Source organism: Molossus molossus, unplaced genomic scaffold (genome assembly GCF_014108415.1).
Source record: "Molossus molossus isolate mMolMol1 unplaced genomic scaffold, mMolMol1.p scaffold_m16_p_2, whole genome shotgun sequence".
Taxonomy (NCBI): Eukaryota; Metazoa; Chordata; class Mammalia; order Chiroptera; family Molossidae; genus Molossus; species Molossus molossus.
The window spans coordinates 139,652,576-139,677,342 of record NW_023425355.1 but is presented as its reverse complement, the minus strand read 5'-3'; the positions used below and the strand labels follow the sequence as shown (position 1 = coordinate 139,677,342).

Genomic DNA, 24,767 nt, shown 5'->3' with positions numbered 1-24,767 from the left:
GACATTTCTTCCAAGAGGACATACAAATGACCAACAGACATGAAAAGACCGTCAGCATCACTAATCATCAGAGAGATGCAAATTAAAATGACTATGACATATCACCTCACATGTCAGAATGACTATCAACAATAAATCAACATATAACAAGTGTTAGGGAGGATATGGAGAGATAGAAACCCTAGTACACTGCTGATAGGAATGCAAACTGGTGCAGCCACTGTGGGGAACAGTGTGGAAGTTACTAAAAAAATTAAAAATAGAACTACCATATGACCCAGCAATTTCACTTCTGGGTATTTATCCCCAAACTGACTCTAATTTGAAAAGATATATGCACCCCTATGTTCATTGCAGAGTTATTTATAATAGCTAGGATATGGAAGCAACCTAAGTGTCCACAAATAGTTGATTGGGTAAAGAAATGTGCTACATGCATATATTAGAATATTACTTGGCCAAAAAGAGAATAAAATCTTGCCATTGGTGACCCATATAAGGATCTAGAGGTTATTAAATGAAATAAGTTGGATGGAGAAAAACAAATACTGCATGATCTCACTTATATATGAAATCTGAAAATAAATAAATAAATAAATAAACAAAACAGAATCAGACCCCTAGATATAGAGAACAAGCTGATGGTTGCCAAAGGGTTTGGTATAGGGGGATGGGAATACATTATTTTAAAGTATACTTTAGAAGAAAAAAAACTCAATGGCAAATGCACGGTAAACAACTGCGGTTTAGTTGGCCCAGAATTTATTTGCCTTTTTGGTAAAACAAGTCTCCAGATACTCTCTTGGGATAATCCAATTACTATTGGACAATGTTTGTTGGGCATTTCTGACTGGACCACACCCCTTGTTATAGTCTCGAGGCCTCTGACTGTGGTCAGTATAGCCATCTCATTTCTCTGGTCAGAGTGATTTGTTCAGGAATAATGTGTGATCTAGTTGGAACTATTGAGAGACAAACTACTTTTTCTAGGTCTTCTTGGGGAGAGTACAGTGCCCTTTCCTCCTCGACTTAAATCTGAGAGGCTAGGGCCAGCACTAGAAGCTGCAAATTGAAAACAACTGGGAACGCAGAGCCAGGAGATGGTGAGAAGCAAAACTCTGAATCCAGCCTTGTTCACCAGGTCAAATTATTGTGCCAAGTGCTTCTCAGACTAATGGGCATATAGATCCCGGGGGGGGGGGGGTTGTCTTGTTAAAATGCAAGTCTTACTCAGCAGATCTAGGATAGAGCCTGAGATGGTGCATTTGTAACAAGCTCCTAGGGGATGTCCATGCTGCGGGTTTGCAGACCATATTCTGGGTAGCAAGGATGTAAAATGCACTGATCCTATGTTCATAATCGACAGAAAACCAGTAGTTCAACCTAAGCAGGGCTGAAATAGCTAATTAAATTGGATGGCTGTTCCTGATGCAGTGCTGAACTTAAAGTATAGAGAACAAAAACCTCATATGCCTAAGCTTTTGCCTCGAGGCACAGATTAAAATCAAAGAATTTTTATAACATGCTTTAAATTTTTTTCCTCTTATAGCACAAGGAATAGTAGGAATAAAACATCCAGAAATCTAACTCAGACTTTGAGTCTGATCAAATCCGAGTTTACTTGCCGAATTACAGTATCAGTTGGATTCACAGCCCCGCAGGATCTTTGATGAGAGGGAAGGCGGTGACCTGGAAAGAGCGCATTCTCAGCAATTTGAATGGAAATATCTGAAACACTTTTGAGAAGTACCCTAAATCCCCAACCCCCTATGAAATGCCTCCCACTGGGCCTCCTGTGTCTGAAGAACAATTCTTCTACCCTTGCTTAGAGAAACTGTTACTTCCTGCCCTGAGTGAGGGCAGTGGCAGAACAAGTTACTATTTAGTACCCCACGAGTCAGTGTCACTCAATTACCATGATCAGATTCCAGCATGCACTGGGAGGGGCACTGAGTGTGCATTCAAACTCAGGAAGCGAAGACTTATACAATGGAGGACCATTTGAATTGTGTTAAATTATAAGAGCAAAAATCAGGGAGGTATTTGTGGGAAAAGATCTTCAAGATTTTGAACCCAAAGGGAAAAAATATAAAAGAAGAATAGAAAAAGAATTTAAATGACAATAAAAAAAACATATATTTCAGCATGGAAATGCTGGGGCATAACTACCAGAGAAGATATTCTTGAGTGGTTGGATAGTTGCCGCTATGAATGAAACAGCTATAAGTGCACAAATACTGATGGATGCAGATGTGCTATGTTAATAATCCATGCCTGTGTTAGTATTCGCTTCCTATTGTTGCTATAACAAATTATCACAAACTTAGTGGTTTTTTAAAACAACACATATATTCTCTTACAATTTTAGAAGTCAGAGTCTGAAATCAGTCTCACTGGGCTAAGATCAAGGTGTCAGCAAAGCTGAATTACTTTCTAGAGGCTCTAGAAAAGAATTAATTTCCTTGTCTTTTCCAGCTTCCAGAGGTTGCCACATTCCTCAGCTCATGTTTCTCTTCGTCTTCAAAGCTGACAATCGAATCGCTTGAACCTCTGCATCTGTCATCACATCTTTTTTTTTAACTTTCCTGCATCTCTCTTTCCCTTACTAAGACCCTTGTGATTAAATTGGGCCCACCATGTAATCCAGGGTAACCACTCCATCTCAAAATCTAATCATATCTGCAAAGTTCCTTTTGCCATAGAAGGGAATGTATTGACAGGGATGAGGAGTATGATCAACTGTTGGGTTTTCCAGTCTTACACAGTACCTCCAGGCTAGAATAACCATTTCTCAGAGCCTTTTTCATCTTCCTTATACCACCTGCTGTGGCAATTCTGTCATTTTTACTTGACTTGGTGCAGGCCATTGTTTTCTCCAAGCTTCCAAGAGCCATCATAAATGTGTGTTGGTACGGTCTCCTCCCATACTTGCTAGAGTATCAAATCCTGCATCACAGGAGGGTGCTCCCAATTCAATACACTCTCTTTGACCCAATCTTTTGCTCCCTCCCACTTCATCCAGCACCCTCAAGATCCACTACCAGAGTTCTCTTTTGGACCCTAATGGTATATGTTGGCCAGATCCTGTAGGAAATTTGGGATAAAATCCCTTTTCTCCCCCAGAGGGCCAGCACTTCTCTGACAGTTATGTTGTGATAGGACCCCAGTTTATCTCCTACTTGGCTGCCACCTTTGAAAGTTTTAACAATCCCAGGGTTTCAGTATACCAGAGATTGTCTGTGCTTCACCTTCCCCCAGTGATGAGGTCCTGATTGCCAGCTAACTGGGGGTGATCCATTTCCCAAATCCCATTTTTATGGTGAGCTTCCTCAGATCACTCCTGGTGCCCAATCGCTTAGGTGTAGGAATGGTCTTGAGAACACCTTTAAGGATGTGAGAAAAGCAGATTTGGGCACAAAGAGGAAATTAATTGCAATACATTCACAACAATGGCCCTAGCTGAGCCCATGTGGAGAGTTCTGAAGCTGAGCTGGCCCCTTAAATTGTCCTGACTTGAGGCAACGAGTTAGGGCCTTTCTACCCCAGCATCAGCTAGTCAATGGCTGTGGCTATACCCTGGAAAGGGGTATAGCCCTTGCCAGGTTGCTCTCTTTGGTCAAGGGCAATTCCCAAAGAGGGACTCCACTAGGAGTTGTAGCCATCAGCACCCAGCAGGAGAGAGAAAGGGTGCTTCAGTTCTTAAGGGAAACCTAAGTGAAATACAGTAGCACCTACTACAAGGGCAGTGGTAAAAAGGTTTTTAAAGGCTTGCCTAGCAGAATTGATATGCTGAGAGGTCTTTTCCTGACCCCCAGGTCAGGGCTGTGGTATCTTGGACCTATTATCTAAAAGTGGTGGGGCCTGGTCCTTCTCCTTATCATCAATTGCCAAGAATGAAACCTGACAGATCAGAGAACATCCCCAAATGGAAATAAACTATTTTAAAGTCCTATTTGTGCTAATACCTGTTTCACCTAGTCTCTCTTTGGCCTTCATGGCAAGGGAAGAGAGCTGAGGAAAACTGTACTTCAAACAACCATTCCCATGTCCCTGATAAGAAAATGATGAGAGGGAGCCTCATAATTAGTAGACAGGAAGTAGATTGTCCAAGAAGTGGCAACATAATACCTTATTGGGCTTCTATCGATATTGAGAATTTTATTACCACCTGTGAACACCATGGGGGTCAACCTTGCCTTGTCTGCTACCTCCCTAGTGCCAAGCTCTCCAGGTTTGCAACAGGAGAAGAATTTGTCTAGAATTCAATGATAATACATTCTGTAGGACATGGATTTAGAACCTAATGAGTTGAATGCTGTAAAATGTCAGCATGTAAAAGTATTCCAGTGAGAAAAAGGCAACAAAAGCAAAATGGGGATTAGGACTGTGAAGAAAGGTAACATTCATGTGGCCTCAATCACTACATGATGAATTTCTTGGGAGAACATGCCTCACCTACACTGAGGGATTCATTTTAGGGAGTCAGAGAAGTTGATACAAGGAAGTGAGAAGGAGGAAAGCCCCCATTTTCCTCAGTGTTTAAAGTATTTTTTTCATCAGTGCCTTTTAGGACTCATTCAGTTCTTGATGTCTTTATGAAGTCATTTAAAACATATGATGCACACCTATGTTGACAGCAGCACTATTCACAATAGCTAAAATATGGAATCAACCCAAGTATCCATAGAAGGATGAATGGATAAGCAAAATGAGCTCTATACATACAATGAAATATTATTCAGCCTTAAAAAGGAGGGAAATTATGCATATGTGACAACATGGATGAACCTTGAAGACATTACACCAAGTGAAAGAAGCCAGTCACAAAAGAACAAATATATGATTCCATTTGCATGAGGTACTTTGAATAGTCAAAATCATAGAGACAGAAAGTAGGATGGTGGTTGCAGGGGCTGTAAAAAGGGAGAATGAGCAGTTATTGTTTAATGGGGACAGAGTTTCAGTTCTACAAGATGAAGAGTTAAAGGGATCGATGGTGGTGATGGTTGCAAAACAATGTGAATGTATTAAATACCATTAAACTGCCCATTTAAAAGTGGTTAAGATGCTAAATTTTATGATAAGTATATTTTACTACAATTTAAAAATAATTTAAAGAGTATATGAAACAAAGAGAAAAAAAGAAAAAGCAAAGACACTTAAATATATACATTAAAATATTTTAAGCTAATTTGTTTATTTAAAATTTTTTATAAAACCACCCAGTATAATTACATAAAGAAAAAAAAATAAATTCAACTTCAACTGAGGAAACCAAGAATAAGGAAAAAACCAAAAGATGAAACAAAAATAGTAATAATCAAAAACCCAATTTAGAGAGAAATGAAAAATTAATATAACATTAAAAAACTAAGATCCAGCCTGGCTGGTGTGGCTCAGTGGTTGAGCGTAGGCCCATGCACCAAGAGGTTGCTGGTTTGATTCCCACCCAGTCAGGACACATGCCCAGGTTGTGGGCCCGATCCCCAGTGAAGGGCATGCAGGAGGCGGCCAATCGATGTTCTCTCTCATCAGTGTTTCTATCTCTCTCTCCCTCTCTCCATCTCTCTCTAAAAATCAATAAAGAAAAAACAACAACTAAAATCCAGTGAGAAAAGAAGTAAAAACAGAAGTTCAGAGAGGTATGGTTAAAATGAAACTTAAACTTTTGTTGGTTAAACGGTGAGGTTAAGAATTAGAAGAAAGAGAAAAAATCTGGCTAGACTTTGTCAGAGTTGAAGCCATGGGGCTGAAGCTGCTGCACTTGGCTGAAGCAGTGGGAACATGGCTCACATGGACTGAGATCTCAGGAAGCCTATATGGGGTCTGAGCAGAAAAACAGACACTGTGCCAGGCATTTTAAGAAAAAGGATTTAATATAGAGAATTGAGTGAACTGTTGTCAGATAAAGGACAAAAAGAAGAAACGGAAACAGCAACATACCCCTAGGTAAGAGGTTAGGGTTATTGGAATGTAAAGGCTTGAAAGAAGACCCCATGGAATTGGGACCCAGACCAGGGGTATGGGTGTGGGGACATTGCCCGGCTGGTCCTGGTATCTCTGAGGGGTACAATGGGGTTAGTTCTGGAAATGTGGCAAGTTCTGAAACCAGTTGCCACTGTCAGAGTGAAGAACCACTGCTGCCGTGACATTCACTGATAGGAACATACGTGCACTGGCAGGAACAAGTGCCTTCTCCTTCCTTCCATTTTTGAAGTCTTCTTCTAGTGCCCTCTGCTGGCAGAGCCAAACAGGGTATCAGCTGGCAAAGGTTTGCAAAGTCCCATCCCCAGCACTACAATGCACAGTGCTGTCTGGTCTGGTTGTCACTAGCTACGGTGTCTATTTAAGCTTTGATTTCAATACATGGAAATCAAATACAATTAAAAATTCAGTCCCTCAGTTGTACATGTGGCTAGTGGCTACCATGCTGAATAGTACAGGTGTAAGGAATGATGAGGCCCTAAATCACATAAGGAACATGAATCATCTTGCCAAGTTTCACCTTCTTTGTTTGTGTCTACAGGCCCAGAGCAACCATCTCTACCCCAGCAAAGGCAATCTTTTTTCAAACAAATAACAGTATTATGCCATTTAAAAAGGCATACATTTAGACTCAGGTACTGTGCAAAGCTAAGTACTTTTTGATCCCATCTTACAGATGTAGAACATGGAATTTAAAGTGAGTAAGAAACGTGTCAAAGTCACACAGTTGACTGCAGAGCCCTTGACTTAATCTCTGGAATATACTGTCTCTGACTATCAAAAGGAGCTGATATTTCACAAGGAGGAGATTTTATTTGCTGGCCATTGTTCAGTAGAACATTACTTTCTCAGAAAGAATAAACTGGACAAAGAAAACCAACAATTAATAACAGCACTTAATAACATAAGGAATTATGACAATAAAAGTCATTTTAGTTCAATAAAATTCATACCCAGCAGACGTGCAACTACCCAACAGGGAAAAATAAAGGTTCTTTCTGGTTCTATGATGCATCATCATACTCCATCAGATTCAATGTTTAGAAGTACCTTGGCATGAGTACTTCACCTTTTGGTTTATGCCATGTGCAATATGACTGCTTAATTTATATGTAGAGACTAGAGCTCCTTGTGCCCTCATTTTCTTTAGCATTAACACTGCAGTTACCCAAGTTATGCTAATCAGAGGCAATATGGTTGACACATGGTTGCATCAATCATTCACTTTGTGATATTGGAATAGTTATAAAACTCCTCTAAGCCTTGGTTTCCTTACCTTATAGGGATATTGTGATGATTAAATTAGATCGTGGAAATATGTAAATAGTCTAGAACATTCTTCGGCATGTATAATTGTACTATTATTAACATATTTTAGGGGGCCCTCTAATAGTAGGCAAAAGAGACAGAAACAAGTATTTCTTGTCTGTTAAGCATGTATACATTCATTTGTTGGATGCCTACTATGTGGCAGGCACTATTCTAGGTTCTTGGTATATATCAGTAAACACACCAGACAAAAACCTGTGCCATGATGGAGCTAACATGATATCTATTTAACACCTGTTCTATGAAAGACATTAACCCATTTGTCACAAATATAAATGGGAATCTTCCCCGCCTTAAAGACGTATCTACTCCATTATCTTAAAAGCCTGTGAAACACCCTCTGAAAGGAATGACATTTATTAACATACAAAGTATTCTTGGCAATAGGAATTAAATGTGTGTTAGGAAAAATGCTAATTTAGATATGAGAGAATCCAGATTCTAGCCCTATCTAAGCTTCTTCTTGTGTCATCCATTATACCCTCTGAGCTTCAGTTTTCTCACCTGTGAAAATGGGAGTTGAGTCTCAAAGGTATTTTCAGCAATAAAGTTATATTTTGTGTTTGTCTACATTAATCATACTAGCAAGAGAGGCCATGTTTATGGAAACTAAAAATTATTCTTTTTTCAGAGTTAATATCATAACCACAGGTACTACTATCACATATAACTTAAATTGAAATGCTACCTTATAGGGGATTACTTAGATTTTTCTACTGAAGATAGCAAAAGCAGCTATTTGGATTATCTCAGAAGCACAGTCTGAGACAGGAGGTAATCTCAGCAAAGTGATGGAATTTGTTTGAGAGGGAAATTCCCAGAAGTTGTAGGATGAGAAAGGGACAGTGACACAGGGGAGAAAACCAATGTCAGGATGCATTAATGAAGTTGATATTATCGTAGTAATTAAGACTCAGTCCCATCAGGACTTCTGAGAAAAGACAAAATACCTGCCAGAATCATCCATCCAAAAGAAAGGAGTCTGGTGCATTTTTTCCACTGGGTCTCATCCTTGACTGATTGAGGATTGTCCTGGGGTTGTCAACAGCCTCACTTCTAAGCCCAGCAGACTTCCACAGCTTCAGCTTTGAGAAAGGCGTAACACAAAAAGCAAGGTATGAGTTTAAGGTGTGACACTGTTATGGGTTGAATTGTGTCCCCCAGATTTCATACATTGTAATCCTAATCCCCAGAACCTTAAAATGTGACCTTATTTGACTATAGAATCTTTATAAAGGTAAATTCATTAAAATTAGATCATCAGGGCAGGCCCAAATACAATACAACTGGTATCCTCATCAAAAGGGGGAAATTTAGACACACATATAAGCACACAAGGAGATTATCACGTGAAGATGGTGCTATGCTGCCACAGGCCAATAAATTGCCAGAAACTAGGGGGGAAAAGCTTAGAAGAGACCCTTCCCTAGCCCTTCAGAGAGAGCTTGGCCTGCCAACAACTTGATCTCAAATTTCTAGCCTCCAGAATTGTGACACCATAAATTTCTGTAATGTAAGCCACTCAGTTCATGGTACTTGTTACTGCAGCCTAGCAGATTGATACACTGTTGTGATGAATTTGAGCATGCAAGGAATTGTGCAACATAGCCATGGCTGAAATTAGATGCATGCAAGTGAGGTGACCTGGGCACTAATGACAACTTCTAAAGAGTCCATAGAAGGTGGACATGTTGCAGCTGAGAGATTATCCTGTTGTTTCTCAACAACCTCTAAAGAAAGGGCAAGAAAGCTAAAACCTGCAATAGCTAAAACTACAACCTAGACTGTCAAAAAGTGTGTTCTATGTGTTCATTATATTTGAAGCAACAATAAATCCTCTAATTATCCTCTCAATTGTTAATATCTTTTCTTCCTAACACAGCCATTGAAATTCCATGTCCTCTTTTATACGAACCAATCACATTTGTCAATGCATAACCTGATTTCCAGAGCAGTCTCTATTACACCTAGGGTAAGAATGACAAAAACAAAAAATGGATGACAACTGTATTATACCTAAAAGTCTTACATTTATATTTATAATATTTTATATGGGAAAAGGTTTAAAAATTGTTATAAATTCACTAAATATGTGTCATAGAACTGCCAAGGAAATTGGGAGCATGAGTTTTTCCCTGAAATTTTAAATTCTTTAACTGGGTCAGGAATATCTTGCTAAAAAAGCACTGTTCTCAGACACTGTCATTTTGTACTTTCGTTCCAAAAGCATCAATCTCAAAAGAAATATGTGCACAAATTAACAAGAGGACTTTTTCAAGACATTGAATATGTTTGATCTGAAGAAAAAGCAAAGCTGTCCAGGTAAGCCAGTTACTTTATCTTGCCCTACTTTGGTTAGTACCTAACTCTCCCTCCCCACCTGGCTGACCTGTCCCTCCATGAAGCTAAGCAATTTTCTGAGATGAACGTGTGTGTGCGCGCCCACACACGCGTGCATGTATCTCTGTTGGCTAACAGAAATCAGGGAATTAGAGGCTGGGTTTCAACATCAGCGCATCATGTAAAAAAATTAAACATATGGCTATATTATAAAAACAGTTGTTGGATAGGGAATTTAAAGTGCAGACTTTCTAACATGCGTTCTCATTACTTCTTTTTTTCAGCCTTATTGAGATATAATTAATATATCAAATTGTGTAAGTTAAAGGTGTACAATGTGATGATTTGATACAAATGTATATTGCAAAATGTTTACCACAATGAGGTAGCTTAACACATCCTTTACCTCACATAATTAACATTTTGTGTCATTGTTTTAGGGAGAACATTAAAGCTCTACTCTCTTAGCAACTTTCAAGTATACAACACAGTATGGTTAAATATAGTCACCATGCAGTACTTTACACCCCCAGAACTTACTCATCTTGTAACTGAAAGTTTGAGCTTTGACCAACATCTCCCAACTTCCTCCACATCTCAGTGCTTGACAACCACCATTTCACTCTGTTTCCATTAAGTTCAATGTTTTTAGATTCTCTATATAAGTGAGATGATACAGTATTTTTGTCTGACTTATTTCGCTTAGAATAATGCCCTAAGTCTATCCATGATGTCAAAAATGGCAGGTTTTTCTTCTTTTTAATGACTGAATAATATTGCATAGTATATATGCATACCACATTTTCTTTATCTATTCATGTATCGATTGGCACTAAGGTTGTTTTGAAAGTGAGGTACTAAATCCCCTATTACTATGATTGTATTGTTGTCTATTATTCCCTTCAGATCTGTTATTATTTGCTTAATATATTTAGGTGCTCCAGTATTGGGTGGGTATATATTTACAATTGTTATATCCTGTTGATAAACTGATCCCTTTATCATTATATAATGACCTTCTTTGTTACTTATTATAGCATTTGACTTCAAGTCTATTTTGTCTAATATAAGTATAACTACCACTGCTCTCTTTTAATTTCTGTGCTTTTTGATTAAAGTCCACATACTTTTAAAGTCATTATTGATAGGTAAGGAATTACTATTGCCATATTGTTAATTGTTTTTTGGCTGTTTGGTAGTTCCTTTCTTCCTTTCTTCCTCTCTTACTATCTTCCTTTGTGACTGATAATTTTCCCTAGTGGTATACTTTGATTTACTTCCCTTAATCTTATGTGTATCTACTACAGAATTTTGCCCCGAGGCTTACTTGAAATTACTTATAGATATAGCAGTCTATTTTAAACTAAAAATAACTGCCCTGGCCGGTTTGGCTCAGCGGTTAGAGCGTCGGCCTGCGGTCTGGAGAGACCCGGGTTCGGTTCCCACTAAGGGCATGTACTTCGGTTGCAGTTTGTCCCCGGCCCTGGTTGGTCGTGCGGGTGGCAGCCACTCGATGTGTCCCTTCACGTCGATGTTTCTCACTCTCTCTTTTCCTCTCTCTCCCTCCCACTCTATGTGTACAAAAAATGGAAAAATATCCTTGGGTGAGGATATAAATAAATAAATAAACTAAAAATAACTTTGAATACAAAATTTCTATCATCTTACTCCTACTCCAGTATTTTATGTTTTGATGTCATAATTTACATATTTTTGTATTGTGTATCCATTAACAAATTATTGTAGCTATAGCTATTTTTAATATTTTTGTCCTTTAACCTTTCTACTAGAGTTAAGTGGTTAACACCCCATCATATTATAGTATTAGAGTATTTGAATTTGACTATAATCATATATTTACCAGTGTACTGTATATTTTAATGTGTACTCATATTAATAGTTAGTGTACTTTACTTTCAGCTAGAAGAAGGCTTTTAAGCATTTCTTCTGAGGCAGGTCTAGTGAAGATGAGCTCTCTCAGCTTTTGTTTATTAGGGAAAGTCTTTATCTTACTTCATTTCTGAATGACAACTTTGCTGGGTAAAATATTCTTGGCTGGCAGTTGTTTTTTCTTTCAGCACTTCGAAGATATCATCCCATTCTCTCCTGGCCTGCAAGGTTTCTGCTGAGCAATCTTGTGATAGATAGCTTTATGGGTGTTCCCTTATTTGAAAGAATTTTTCTCTTACTGCTATAAAATTTTTCTCTTTGTTTTTGCTTTTAGACAGTTTTATTATAGAGTATGTTGGAGAAGACTGTTTTGGACTGAAATCTTGGGGTGCATATTACATTCATGTCCTTGAATTTCCAAGTTTCTCCTCAGGTTTCAGAAGTTCTCAGCCATTATTTCTTTAAATAACTTTCTACCCCTTTCTCCCTCTCTTTTACTTCAGGGCCTCCAATGACACATACATTATTTCTCTTAATGGTGTTGCTAAGGACCATAAGCTTTCTTCATTTCTTTCATTCTTTTTTCTTTTTGTTCTTTTGGTTAGATAATTTCAAATGATCTATCTTTGAGCTGACTGATGTTTTCTTTTGTTTGGTCCTGTCCACTGCTGAAGCTCTCTATTGAATTTCAGTTCAGTCATTGTTTCTATCAGCTCCAAAATTTGTTTGGTTTTTTTGTTTGCTTTTTGTTAAGCTTGTAATTTTGTTCCTGCACTGTTTTCTTGATTTCATTAAATTGTTTATCAGTGTTGTCTAGTAGTTCTCTAAGCATCCTTAAAATAATTATTTTGAATTTTTTTCTCAGGCGATTTTTTTGTCTCCACTTCTTTCAGGTCAGTTACTGGAAGTTTACTGTGTTCCTTTGGTGCAGGCATGTTTCCCTGATTCTTTGTAATCCCTACTACCTTCCATAGGTATCTGTATATTTGAAGAAGCAATCAGTCACCTCTTCCAGATTTTATTATCTAATTTTAGTAAGGAAAGATCTCCACCTATGTGTGGGGGCATGATGGAGTATACTGTGACCCTGAGTGTAGTTGTGCAAAGTACCAAGTGGAGGGTTGTGTGGCAATTCTGGGTCTGGGGGCTATGGTGATTCATTGGCTCAGGCTACTGAGGTCCACAGCATTGACAACTGTATGGCCCTTGGTAAGTACTGTGGATGGTCCATAGAAATTAAAAGGGCTGTTGGGATCCTCTAGGACACTGTTAAAATGTGTTGTGTGTGTAAGCATATGACCGATATGCTTCAGTTTACATGGTGCCAGGCAATGGTCCAGGTTGAAGAGTCAAGAGTCAGAACAAGGCAGTAGAAGTGGGGAGGAAGAGAATATTTTGTACTTTTAAAGTGTTTTAGAGGCATAATCAACAGTTTTTTGACTCACAGATCCTGGGGATGAAGACTAAGGAAGAGGAAAATGAAAGATAGAAGACGATGCACAAGACTTTTGGTTGGGTAACTGACTGTTGTTGTTGTTAATAAACTAAAGAATACCAGAGGATAAAGGATGAAAGGAAAGCGAATGAAAGGGAAGTTACTGTGTTGAAAATGCCTTTGAGATATGCAGTTGAAATCATTGACTTGGATCCAAAGAGAAATGTGGGGCTACATGTACTTAGAAGTCATTTGTGAATATGGAAGGCAGTAAAACTTGCCACCATAATAAATGTTTTTTTTAAATTATATTATTTAATGTCTATGAGAACTCTGAGCTATACATTATATTTTTATAATGAGGACACTGAGATTCTGAAAGACCAAATAACTTCACAAAAGCCACATAGCTAATAAGTGGTAGAACCAGTATTCAACTCTCACTAGATACAAACTTCATGTTCTTTCCTCTGTCTCTAAGTAATGGCAGTGGATGGATTCTTCCAGAAAATTTCTGTAGGGTGAGGAGAGAATAGGCACAATATTGGGTGTGATATAAAAAGCCAATGTAATTGGTTTGTAGTTTACATTCCAAAAGTAGAGTGTAATAAAGGGTGTGATTGAGAGGAACAGTAGCTACCCTGCTACAGTGATTCTCACACCTAATAATACCCTGCTACAGTGATTCTCTTCCTAGGGAAAACTTCATTAGGCTCTTTGAGGGCATTTCTGACTTTGGAAAATAAAGAGAAGTCAAGAACACTTAGGTAGTACTAAGAGAAAGTGTTCTTGGATCTCCAGCTTCTCAGTTTTAGTATGATGCTTTAAATGCTTTCAAGTGGTGTTTAGCTTGCCAAATTGGCAACTGACTACCAGCCAAATATATCTCTATTTTAAATGTAATACATTTGTATCTTCTTTTATTATACCTCTAGATAAGAGGCTCTAACTTTCATCTAAGTTTTCTTTTTCAACAACAAGAAGTACAAAATTTTGGGTAAACACTGAAAAAGACTAACTCTATTGTTTACTAAATATTTTAGTATTTTAAAAATTAATGCATTGACTCATACATTCAATGAATCTTTATTAACAAGACACTGCTCTTGCCTTCTAGGAGACTACAGTTCAGCTGGGGAAAGACTCCAATCTTTAGGGATCTTAAGTCATGAGTAGTTTTAATGAGAAGAAGCCAGAATAGGGGGAGTAGAGAAGATGTAGACCAGTCTTTGAGGATAGGAGGAGATAATGTGTTGTAGAGTACAGGTGGAAATATTAGCCTATAAAAAAAAGAACACCGCTCTACAAGAATAACAGCCAGAGGAGAGGAAAGATTACATATAAAAGTAGTTTGATGACAAGAAAATTGAGAGAATTTATGTCTAGTGTCTTCTCTTATTTTCTTGTGAAATTTTCCTTTGAAAACCAAAAGAAAAGGTTCAAACCAGCACAAAAATTTAGAATATTATGTCTTTCACAGGGCCTTTACCCTGTCCCAAACACAAAGATGTCTACACCCAAATACGAGATAACAGCATTACTGGAGCTAGGAATTATTGAAATTTGGAGTGCACAGAAGAAAGGATCAGGTCAATGTTATATGGTTCCGGTATGAAACTCACCAATAAAGGGTTTGATTGGATATAAAGATGAAACTGGAAAACATCAAGAAGTAAAGAAGTGTGAATACTACAGATTTGTTGCTTCAGCTAGACACTTGACAGGTCCCTTACAATTCAAATATGTGGTTAGGAGCCCTTTGACCTTTATGATTTTTACTGACAGAAAAGTAAGGCAGTGTTCCTTAGGATTAGCTGCATATTGGAATCACTTAGTGTGGTAGTAATCTATTGCTATATAACATATTACCACAAAATAAAACAACAAACATTTATTATCCCACACAGTTTCTGTGGGTCAGGAATTTTGGAGTAGCTTAGTTAGGGGTTCTGGCTCAGCATCTCTCTTGAGGTTACAGTTCAGATGTCAGTTCAGGCTGCAGTCATCTAGGCTTCACTAAGGTTTTCAAGTATTCCAAGGTGGCTCTCTCACTATGACTATTGGCAGAAGGCTGTATCAGTAAGGATTCTCCAGAAAGGAATCAATAGTATATAAATATATATATGATCAGAAATTGGTTTGCATGATTACGGAGGCTGAAAAGTCCCCAGATCTGCAGTTGGCAAGCTTAAGACCCAGGAGAGTCGATGTTGTAGTTCCAGTCCAAGTTCAGAAGTATAAGAACAAGGAGAGTTGATGGTGTCAGTTCCAGTTCAAAAGCCAGCAGGTTTGGTATCCAAGAAGAACAGATGTTTCAATTCAAGTAAGAAGGCAGGAAAAGAGTGAAATTCCAGCTCAAGCACCTGGACAAGAGGAGTTCCCTCTTAGTCAGCCTTGTTGTTCTGTTCCAGTTTTCGATTGATTGGATGAGGCCCATCCACTTTAGGGAAGGCAATCTACTATACTCAGTCTACCAATTCAAACGTTAATCTCATCAAGAAACACCTTCACAGATACAACCAGAATAATGTTTGTCCAAACATTTTTCTGGGCACCCTGCAGCCTAGTCAAGTTGACACATAAAATTAATTATCACAAAGGCCTCAAATCCTTGTTAGCTGTTGGTAGGAGGCCTCAGTTCCTTATAACATGGGACTCTCTATAGAGTTGCTTGAGTGTCCTCATGCCCATGGTAGCTGTCTTCTCCCAAAACGTGATTCAAGAGAGAAAGCCAGGAGGAAGTCTCAAGTATTATATAACCTAGCTTTGAAAGTCACTGCTGCCACATCCTCTTGTTAGAAACAAGTCACTAAGTCCAGCCCACTCTTAAAGAGGGAGGAAAGTTTTACCTCTTCAGGAAAGGAATATCAAATAATTTGTGGGTATATTTTTCAACTACAATATCTGGGGAACACTAAAAATACCACCCCTAGACCTTCTGATTTAATTGGTCTGCAATTTTTTTAAAGCTCTCCATGTAATTCCAATGAGTTACCAAGCATTTCCTCTATCTCCTGCACCCACTCTTGTGCCTCTTAATATTGTAAACCCTTAGGGAGTAAGCACATATCCCTGTGATTTGCATGGTACCTTGTACCATATCATGCAAGTGGGTGTAAAAATTTCCTCAGATAAAGAACTCAATTTCATTAAAGAAATTTTTAAATTCAAAATACTTTTGTTAATGTAAAAAATAAGCAGTATGTTTTATAGAGAGGTATAATACTTAAAAGAAGAGCATTTACTACCTAGCATTTTCAAAATCATATCTGTTACAAATCATGGATATAAATAAAACAAATACAGCAAGTCCTCACTTAACATTGTCGATAGGTCCTGTGATGTTAAGCAAAGCAATGTACAATGAAACTAATTTTACCATAGGCTAATTGATACAAACAAGAGTTAAGTTCCAACAGTATCTCATCAATATTATAGTGAAATTACATTATTCGAGGACCTGCTGTCTAAGAGACTTCTGGTTAAGTATGAAGCTTAAAACTTACAAATAAAAGCATAAGCAAGTAATGCTTTGAGCTTATAAAGGATCAGATACTTATTGATAATTTATGACAGAATATGACCAAGTCTGCCTTTGCAAGTGTGATGGTTAGTTTTATTTATCAACTTGGCTAAACTATAGTAACCAGTTATTTATTCAAAAACTAATTTAGATGTGGCTTTGAAGGTATTTGATAGGTGTGATTAACATTTATAGTCAGTTGATTTTAAATAAAAGAGACTGCCCTATAATGCAATTGGCTCTCATCCATCAGTTGAATTCCTTAAGAGCAAAAACAGGATTCTCAAAGAAAAGAAATTCTGCTTTGAGACTGTAACATAATATCCTGCCTGTTTCTTTACTGCCAGACTATAAATTTTGGACTTTCCAGCATCTACAAACATGTGAGTCAATCCCTCAAAATAAATTCATATATATATACACACACACACACACACACACACACACACATACACACATATATATATATACACACACACATATATGTGTGTGTATATATAGATAGATGATAGATATAGATATGAATATAGATAAATATGTCTGTATATATCATACTAGTTCTGTTTCTCTGGAGATCCCTGACAGATTTTGGTATTTGGAAGTGGGGTGTTACTATAACAAATACCTGAAAATATGGCAATGGGTTTGGAATTAAGGAATTTTGAGGAGCTTTTGAGAAAAAGCCTAGAATGCCTTGAAGATATAGATGGTTGGCAGAAATTACGGACATTGAAGGTGATTCTAGTAAAGGCTAAGATGCAAGTGAGGAACACAGAAGAGAAAGCTTCTATTATCCCAGAGAATTCCATATACCATCATGAATAGGATGCAGGTAGTAATACGAACATTAAAGGTGCTTCTGGTGAAGTCTTAAATGAAAATGAGTAAACTGTTACTGGAAGCTGGAGAAAACACAATCTTAGTTATAAAGTGGCAAAGAACTTGGTTGAATTTTGTCCTAGAGTTTTATAGAAAGTAGAACTTGTAAGTGATGAACTTGGATATTTAAGGAGATTCCCAAAGAAATTGTAGAAGGTGTTGGTTTCTCCTTGCTGCTTATAATAAAATGTTAAAGGAAAGAGATAAATTTAGGAAAAATTGTTAAGCAAACAGAAACCAGCACTTCATTTGGAAAATTCTCAGCCTGTTTAGATATGATTTATGGATCCAATCAGCCACTTTGGCATAAGCCAAGAACAAAGATGGGGTTATCCAGAAAGGATCTGTGGAGCATCTTCACATCTAATGGCTCGGGCTCCTGTTAATTTTACTGGGAGACTGACAAATTTTTGAGAGAATTTTATACCAGTGAAAACACTATCAGGCTGGACTGAAAGGCACAGAGAGAACACCATGTGAAGAAGAGATAGATAAGGAAATTGGTATGTGAAGACAGAGGCAAGATTGGAGATGCATCTACAAGCCAAGGAAACCCAAGGACTACCAGCAAATCACCAGAAGTTAGCAAGAAACAAGAAAAGACCCTCCCCTAGGGCCTTCGAGACAGCGTGGCCTTACTGACACCTTGCTTTCAGACTTCTAGCCTCCAGAACCGTGAGGAAATAAATCTTTCTTGTTCTAAGCCACCCTGTTTGTGTACTTTGTTACAACAGCACTAGAAAACAAATACTGGCAGTATCAAAAATAGCTAATGACTAGATGAAATCTCCTCTTGCATTGAACCTATTTATATCCTGTATCTGCATGGGAAGCAAGATATAAATGTTTTAATTTAATAAAAAATTAGATTAAATTAACCAAATAAGTAAATAATTTTACTTAAATTTGGCTTAAGACATGTTTGAAAGTTACTGTACTTGTTATTTTGGCCTGTTTGCATCTGCCTTGATCTCTAATTTCCTCTTTCCCCCTCTCGCATAGCTGCAAGAATACCAAACAATATTTTTGCAAGTGAAATCCAATGAAATATAAACAATGTTTTCTTGACAAACATCACCACACATTAGTAGGGGATTTAAATTCTGCATGGGTTTTGTTTACATACTCAGCCACTAATTGTCAGTCAGTTTGAAATGCACAGTGAACAACGACAGCAGTGGAAATTACCAGAGTAGAAGCACCACACTGATTAGACTGATCTCCAGTGTGGTTGCTGGAAGCATTCCTGAATGGTGAAGTCATAGCACAGGCTTCCAGATCCCTATAATCAAAGTTACCAGGACCAAATATCATAGGTTATTCTAGTGTCTGACTTTGTGCTGTTAATTAGGCAGCTCTATTCAGCTCTTGGAAGAGACAGAACTGAGCTTTATTGCCCATCTTCATTTACACACAAGTATGTACAGCAAGTCCTCAAATAACATCATTTTCATTCAACATAATGTCCTTCTAATGTTTATGAGGGACAAAAAAATCAATCCCAGGCAGGGGCCACTGTCTGTGTGGAGTGTGGACATTCTCCTCATGTCTGCCTGGGTTTTCTCTGAGGACTCCGGTTTCCTCCCATATCTCAGAGATGTGAGTGTGAGGTGAACTGCTTTGTCCACACTGTCCCAGTCTGAGTGAATGTGGGTGGATGTGAGTGGCCCTGAGATGGAAAGGCGTCCTGTCCAGGGTGGGTTCTCACCTTGTGCCCTGTGCTGTCTAGAGAAGTTCTGGCCACCACAACTTTGAATTTAAATAAGCTAGTTAAAAAATAATTATTGTCCCTGTTTTCATCCATTTTTAAATTTATATATATATATACCTCACATTTATTTCAATGTTTCAAATTAGAAGTGTTTTAGGTCTTTATTTAGAAGTTTGGTGATGTTTTTGTGACCAAAACTATGCTGTAGAAACTTAACTCTTGTTGATATCAATCAGTCTATAGTCAAGTTGGTTTTGCTGGAAGTTGTAGTTTCCAAAAGCCTACCTATGATTTAAGTGAGGACTTACTGTACCCAGGTGAAAGGGAGGCAGCTTTGGCAATGGGATTCCTCAAACTACACTGATGAATTGTAAAATCATGACCCATTGATGAATTATAAAATCATTTGATACACCACAACTGGAAATTTAAAAAAAAATAGAATGGGGTAGACTAATTAGTTTAGAAAATATCAGAATGCCTGCCATGTAGTAAAGATAGCTATTTCATGAACTTGTATTTCACTTGTCTTTTTTCTCATGTTTGTGTATGTATTTCAATGTATTGGATCATAACAAAACTGAATATTCTTCTGGGGGTCATGTTTTCAAAAGTTTGAAAAACCTAGCTCTGGGGCATGATTACCAAATTCTTTTCAATCTAAAAGTGACCCTTGCACAGTTAATACAGCCATCCCTCCTGCACTTTTTTATTAATACCGTATCCCGAGACCAACAGCACTGGTACCTACTAGAAAAAAAAAAATTCCAGACTCCAGTCCCTAGGAAACACAGAGAAAAGGGCAAAATGGACAATAAGACGAAGAGCTTTGTGGCTTACTCTCCTATTAACAGCCCTGCGATTTCCCTGAAACCTTGGGACTATGGCTACATGTCTTGTTTGCCTCTTTTTGTTGTGGCATATTTAGGTGCTAGGTTAAAAAACTAAATGGATCATGGCTTCTCCTTAAGATGCTCCCAGACTGATAGCAAAAACACATTTAAGATAATATCATGGCAAGGCAATGTTTTAAGTGCGTTGGTGAAGGTTAAGAAAACAGGGCAGAAGCTACCATGAATGAGATGTTCTTAAGAGATAACTAGGAGTTTCTCAGTCAGTGCAGGGGAGAAAGGACACTCCTGGCAGAGAGAACAGAATATGCAGGGTAAATGAAAAAAATGGCAAGCCTCTGGAATTTGGTGTGTTATAAGATGGTATGTCATCATATGATATGGCTGAAACATTGGGTCACATAGCAGAATGGTGAACCATGGTGTGAGGAGGGAAGGCAGAGACCAGGTCATAGACGGAAAGCCTTGGAGGTTATACTAAACAGTTCAGCTATCATCCTGCAGTCGTGAGAAACTACTGAGAGGTCTTAAGCTGCAATAAACAATCAGATTTGCAACATAGAAGGGTCATGTTTTAAGGAGGACCGGCCAATTGCTGAGATCAGGGGTGGTAAGCTGTTGGGAGACTGGAAAGTTCAATAGAACACTATTATCATAGACCAGGAAAGTCATGTAGACCTTAATTAAAGTGGTGGGAAAACAGAGGAGAGAATTAACGTAAGAGATTGAAGAGATAGACGCAAGAGAATCTGGAGACTGGTGAAGAAGCAGGAGAGGTCTTAGATAACTCCTATCCTTCTTGATTGGGTGTCTGGGTAGGTGGTGGTACTATCTATCAGGACAGGAAAGTGGGAGAAGAAACAATATTGTGGGGATAAAGGAGTTCATTTTGGGCCAAATTGAATTAATTAATTGTGCCACTAGGACATCCTGGTTAATTAAGATGTTAGATAACTGGATATGGTAGTCTCTTTCTTTTGTCTTCCAAGCTGAACTGCCATCAAATAACCCAAGAAATGTACAGGCCTTCAGTCAGTCAACTCTTTCCTTTAAAATCACCAGGCAGTGGTTTCTACCATAGTCCTTGGAAATGTACTTCAGAAGAAGAAAAGATTCAGTATAAACTGAAGACAAGAAATCTTAGAAGAATCAGGGCACCTATGTTGGTATCTTCAGATCTAGGTACTGCTGAGACTTGAATAAATTCTCTTCATTCCAGCATATGACAACCAGGCTTCATTTTGAGAGCTAAGATGTTTGCATTGGTGGATAAGAATCAGTTGGGCCATTCCATGGGGCTGATCTCATGAATTTGTCTCTGACTACATGAAATCTATTTGTATACACCAAGAGGATTTGGTTATGAATGATGCGGACTGGTGTTCTCCCTAAGGGAGTAATTTTTATTCCTAGAGACAAGATGTACAAATCAGCCAGGGCAAAGCAGAGATGCTACTTGGATAAACTTGGGTGCCAGCAAATCTTATTGCAGAATAAGACTCCAGTTTAATCTATTGTCTGAAAGGAATTCCTTTCACCACTCAGTATTAAAAAATGATCACCATGTGTTTCTTTACCAATAAAGAAATTGCATTTGGAAATGCCTTTCCGAGTTAAATTACCTAGTAATAATGCTTTGGGTGTGTATATGTGGGGCGGGGACAGTGGGTGGGGGTGGAGGAGTGTTAGAAAGGAGAAACTCCTGCCAAGTTTTTGGGGGAGAGAGGGGAATATCATGTAGACATCAGTAAAGTTAAAATAAGAAAAAATTAAAGTGTCAGCAGTGAAAATTTAGCACATTTCTGGCTTCATATACCATGCTTGTTTTCCATCCATGGCATATAGAGATAAAGATATAATTCTCTTGATATGGGTTAGATTTCATCCTCTTTCCCAAGTTCATTACTTACCTCGATTGCTTTGTAGATTGTTAAAAAGCTACCTGCCTCTGCACGTTTTGACAGGGTGTCTTGTAGAAAGTAGAGCAAACTCAAAATGCTAGTCTGCTTCTCAGTTCCACTGCACTCAACAGAGATAAGACATCAAAGGCTGCAGTTTGGCAAAATGGATGAGACTTCTATTTCCCTAACCTGCAATTCCAGTCCTAATTCCACCCAAAGTCCAGTCCTGGCTTTTTAGTAGCTTTTATATGTCCCTCTGTGGGCACAGACTCCACGTGCTTAAATTGCATGTATTGTCTCTCCTTCTCACCCAACTAACCACCATTCTCCCCTTATCTCTGAGCCTACCCTTCCAGAATTATCCTAATTCCCCCAAAAGTAGGTGTATGAGTCTCACTTATAGGCTACATGATTCATTCCTAAGTACCAACTTTTCACCTCTTGATTTTATGTTTGTACTGTAGCAATATCATGACCCTCAAGAACATTTAAAACCAAATATGCTAAATCTGTGGGTGTCGATGTCTGTGAGTCTATAGCTGTCTACTCAACAACTTTATGAGGTTCATTGATACCTCAAACTAACCATGGACATAACTGAATCCATGGTTTCTTCCACCCTCACTCCATTCCCTTCCTTCCTCATTCCCTTATCTCAGAGACTGTACCATCACCCCTAAACTGCTCAAGCTAGGACGGTCCTCTCACTGACTCATCTGCCCATTTGCTGCCAGTCCTCTTTAATCCCACCTACTCAAAGTTCTCAAATCGTTTCACTCTATAACCCCTGCCCTCCCTCAGTCCAAGCATTTAAATTTCCTTTTGGAGTAAAAGTATTATAACCGTTCTCCCTGACTCTACTCTGACGGTGGCCCTCTGATCAAAGCCAGAGTGATCTTTCTAGAATGTAGTTTTGAGCATAACATTCTGCTCCTTTGCACCTTTCAATAGCTTCCTTTTGCCTGCATAATACTTCTGAAGAGCCTCCATTACAGCCTGAGCACTCTGTTCCCATCAGCTACAATTCAGTAACTCTCTACTTTTACATGTCACTCCTCCTGTCCACAAATCTACTTCTTCTTATGCGTCTCTCTCTCTCTCTTTTTTTTTATCCTCACCCGAGGACATTTTTGCATTTATCTTCAGATTCAGCAGGAGGGAGAGAAGGAGAAAGAGAGAGACAGAAACATTGTTATGAGAGAGACACACCGACTGGCCGCCACCCACACGACCCCAACCGGGACCAGGGATAAACTGCAACTGAGGTACATGCCCTTAGTGGGAACCGAACCTGGGATTCTCTGGTCAGCGGGGTGACGCTCTAACCGCTGAGTAAAACCGGCCAGGGCATCCTTCTTATGCTTCTCAAATGCCTCAATACCTTACATTGCTTCCTCCTCGTTCTAGAAATGAGAAACTGCCATTCTTAACAATGTGATCAGATTAAAGAAAATACTTACCTAAAAACATGTTTCTAAAGGGTGTCTACCCAGACTAAATGGCCCTTGGTTGGCCAAATGTCTGGCTGAGGTTTATAAAATGAAAAAGCAGGACCAGGGGTTAGTTAAAGATTGGAAAAGTCAAATTGTAGTACATACTAGAGAAAGGGGAATTATAGGTTTCATAGGAGTTGGGTGAAGATAGTTTGATAGAGAAGGAGTGAGGGCATGAGAAAGAGGGAAAGGGACATGTGAGGAGAGTATGAAAATGAAAGACAGCCCAGGATCATGGTGACATGCTGTGGCCCGTAAAGGAAGATGTCTACTGAGCAATTCTCAGGGAAAAGGATGGACAAGTGGTTCTTGAATAGTAGAGTGCTTATGATTACATTTTATAAGGCTTATCTTGACTATTCTGAGTTGTGATCCCTTTCAATTACCCCTAAACCTTCCATAAAAATCTATTGCAATAGCATTCTATGCTAGTGCACAACAGTGCTGCAAGACAGAGGTGATGCAGGCACGGAGAGAGTACAGCTGGTTTAGAGACGAGACAGTAGCCACCAGGGCTCAGGGATGACAGGGGAAAAGGCCATAGTATGGACAAACCACAAGAAATCAGACTCACAAAACTGCCTAGACATCTTGGTCAGCAGGTTAGATTTTTTACCACCTGAAGGACTGTGTCTCAGAGTAATTTGCTTGACATCGGAGGGAAAGAAGATGCAACTCCTATAAGGCAGAAAGAACTAGGGACTTCCAGGCAGCTGGCCCTCAGGCTATAGTTGGAACTCATTCAATGAAGTTATAGCATTGCTATAAAGTAAATAAGTAATTTTGAGCCCCGGCCAGTTTTGTTCAGTGGATAAAGCATCGGCCTACAGACCAGAGAGTCCTGGGTTCGGTTCCCACTAAGGGCACATACCTCGGTTGCAGTTTGTCCCCGGCCCTGGCTGGGGTCATGTGGGTGGAAACCACTCGAAGTGTCTCTCTCACGTTGATGTTGCTCTCTCTCTCTTCCTCCCTCTCTCCCTCCCGCTCCATCCGAAAATAAATGCAAAAATATCCTTGGGTGAGGATTACATAAATAAATAAATAAATAATTTTGAGTAAGTAAATAAATGCAATAATAAATATGCTAGTTAAACTAGATATGCTTAGAGAAGGGGGTTGGTAAAAATCACATTGGATTGTAGGTATAATGTTACAAGAGTATTGATAACAACTTTAAAAGATTGGTCTTTAGTCTCTGCATACTTAACTTACAAAAAAAAAGGTATATTGTTTCCAACAGGTCACAGAAATAATGACATGGTATTGATTCAAATTAGGGAGAAAGAGAAAGTAAAGTGTGTGGAAGAGAAGAGGAAGAAGTTGCTTACCACTGTCCTAGAATTTTCACAATTTCTAATTTAGAAGTTCAGGAAACTAAATAAAATTTACATTATATCTTACATAATAGAATTTATATAATAAGCAGGTAA

At 38.5% G+C, this 24,767-nt stretch overlaps 1 protein-coding gene across 5 annotated transcripts in view; it reads right to left on the bottom strand.

The window, feature by feature from the left end:
- Positions 1 to 1,621: 1,621 nt before the first annotated feature.
- The window catches only part of FANCB (FA complementation group B), an 82,923-nt gene continuing 59,777 nt past the window's right edge, over positions 1,622 to 24,767 (bottom strand). For all 5 annotated transcript variants that reach the window (XM_036270779.1, XM_036270777.1, XM_036270778.1 and 2 more), the window contains 2 exons: positions 8,265 to 8,399; positions 1,622 to 1,689 (listed from right to left, as the gene is read on the bottom strand). The gene's annotated coding sequence lies outside the window, so the exon portion shown is untranslated. The remainder of the gene's footprint in view (positions 1,690 to 8,264; positions 8,400 to 24,767) is intronic.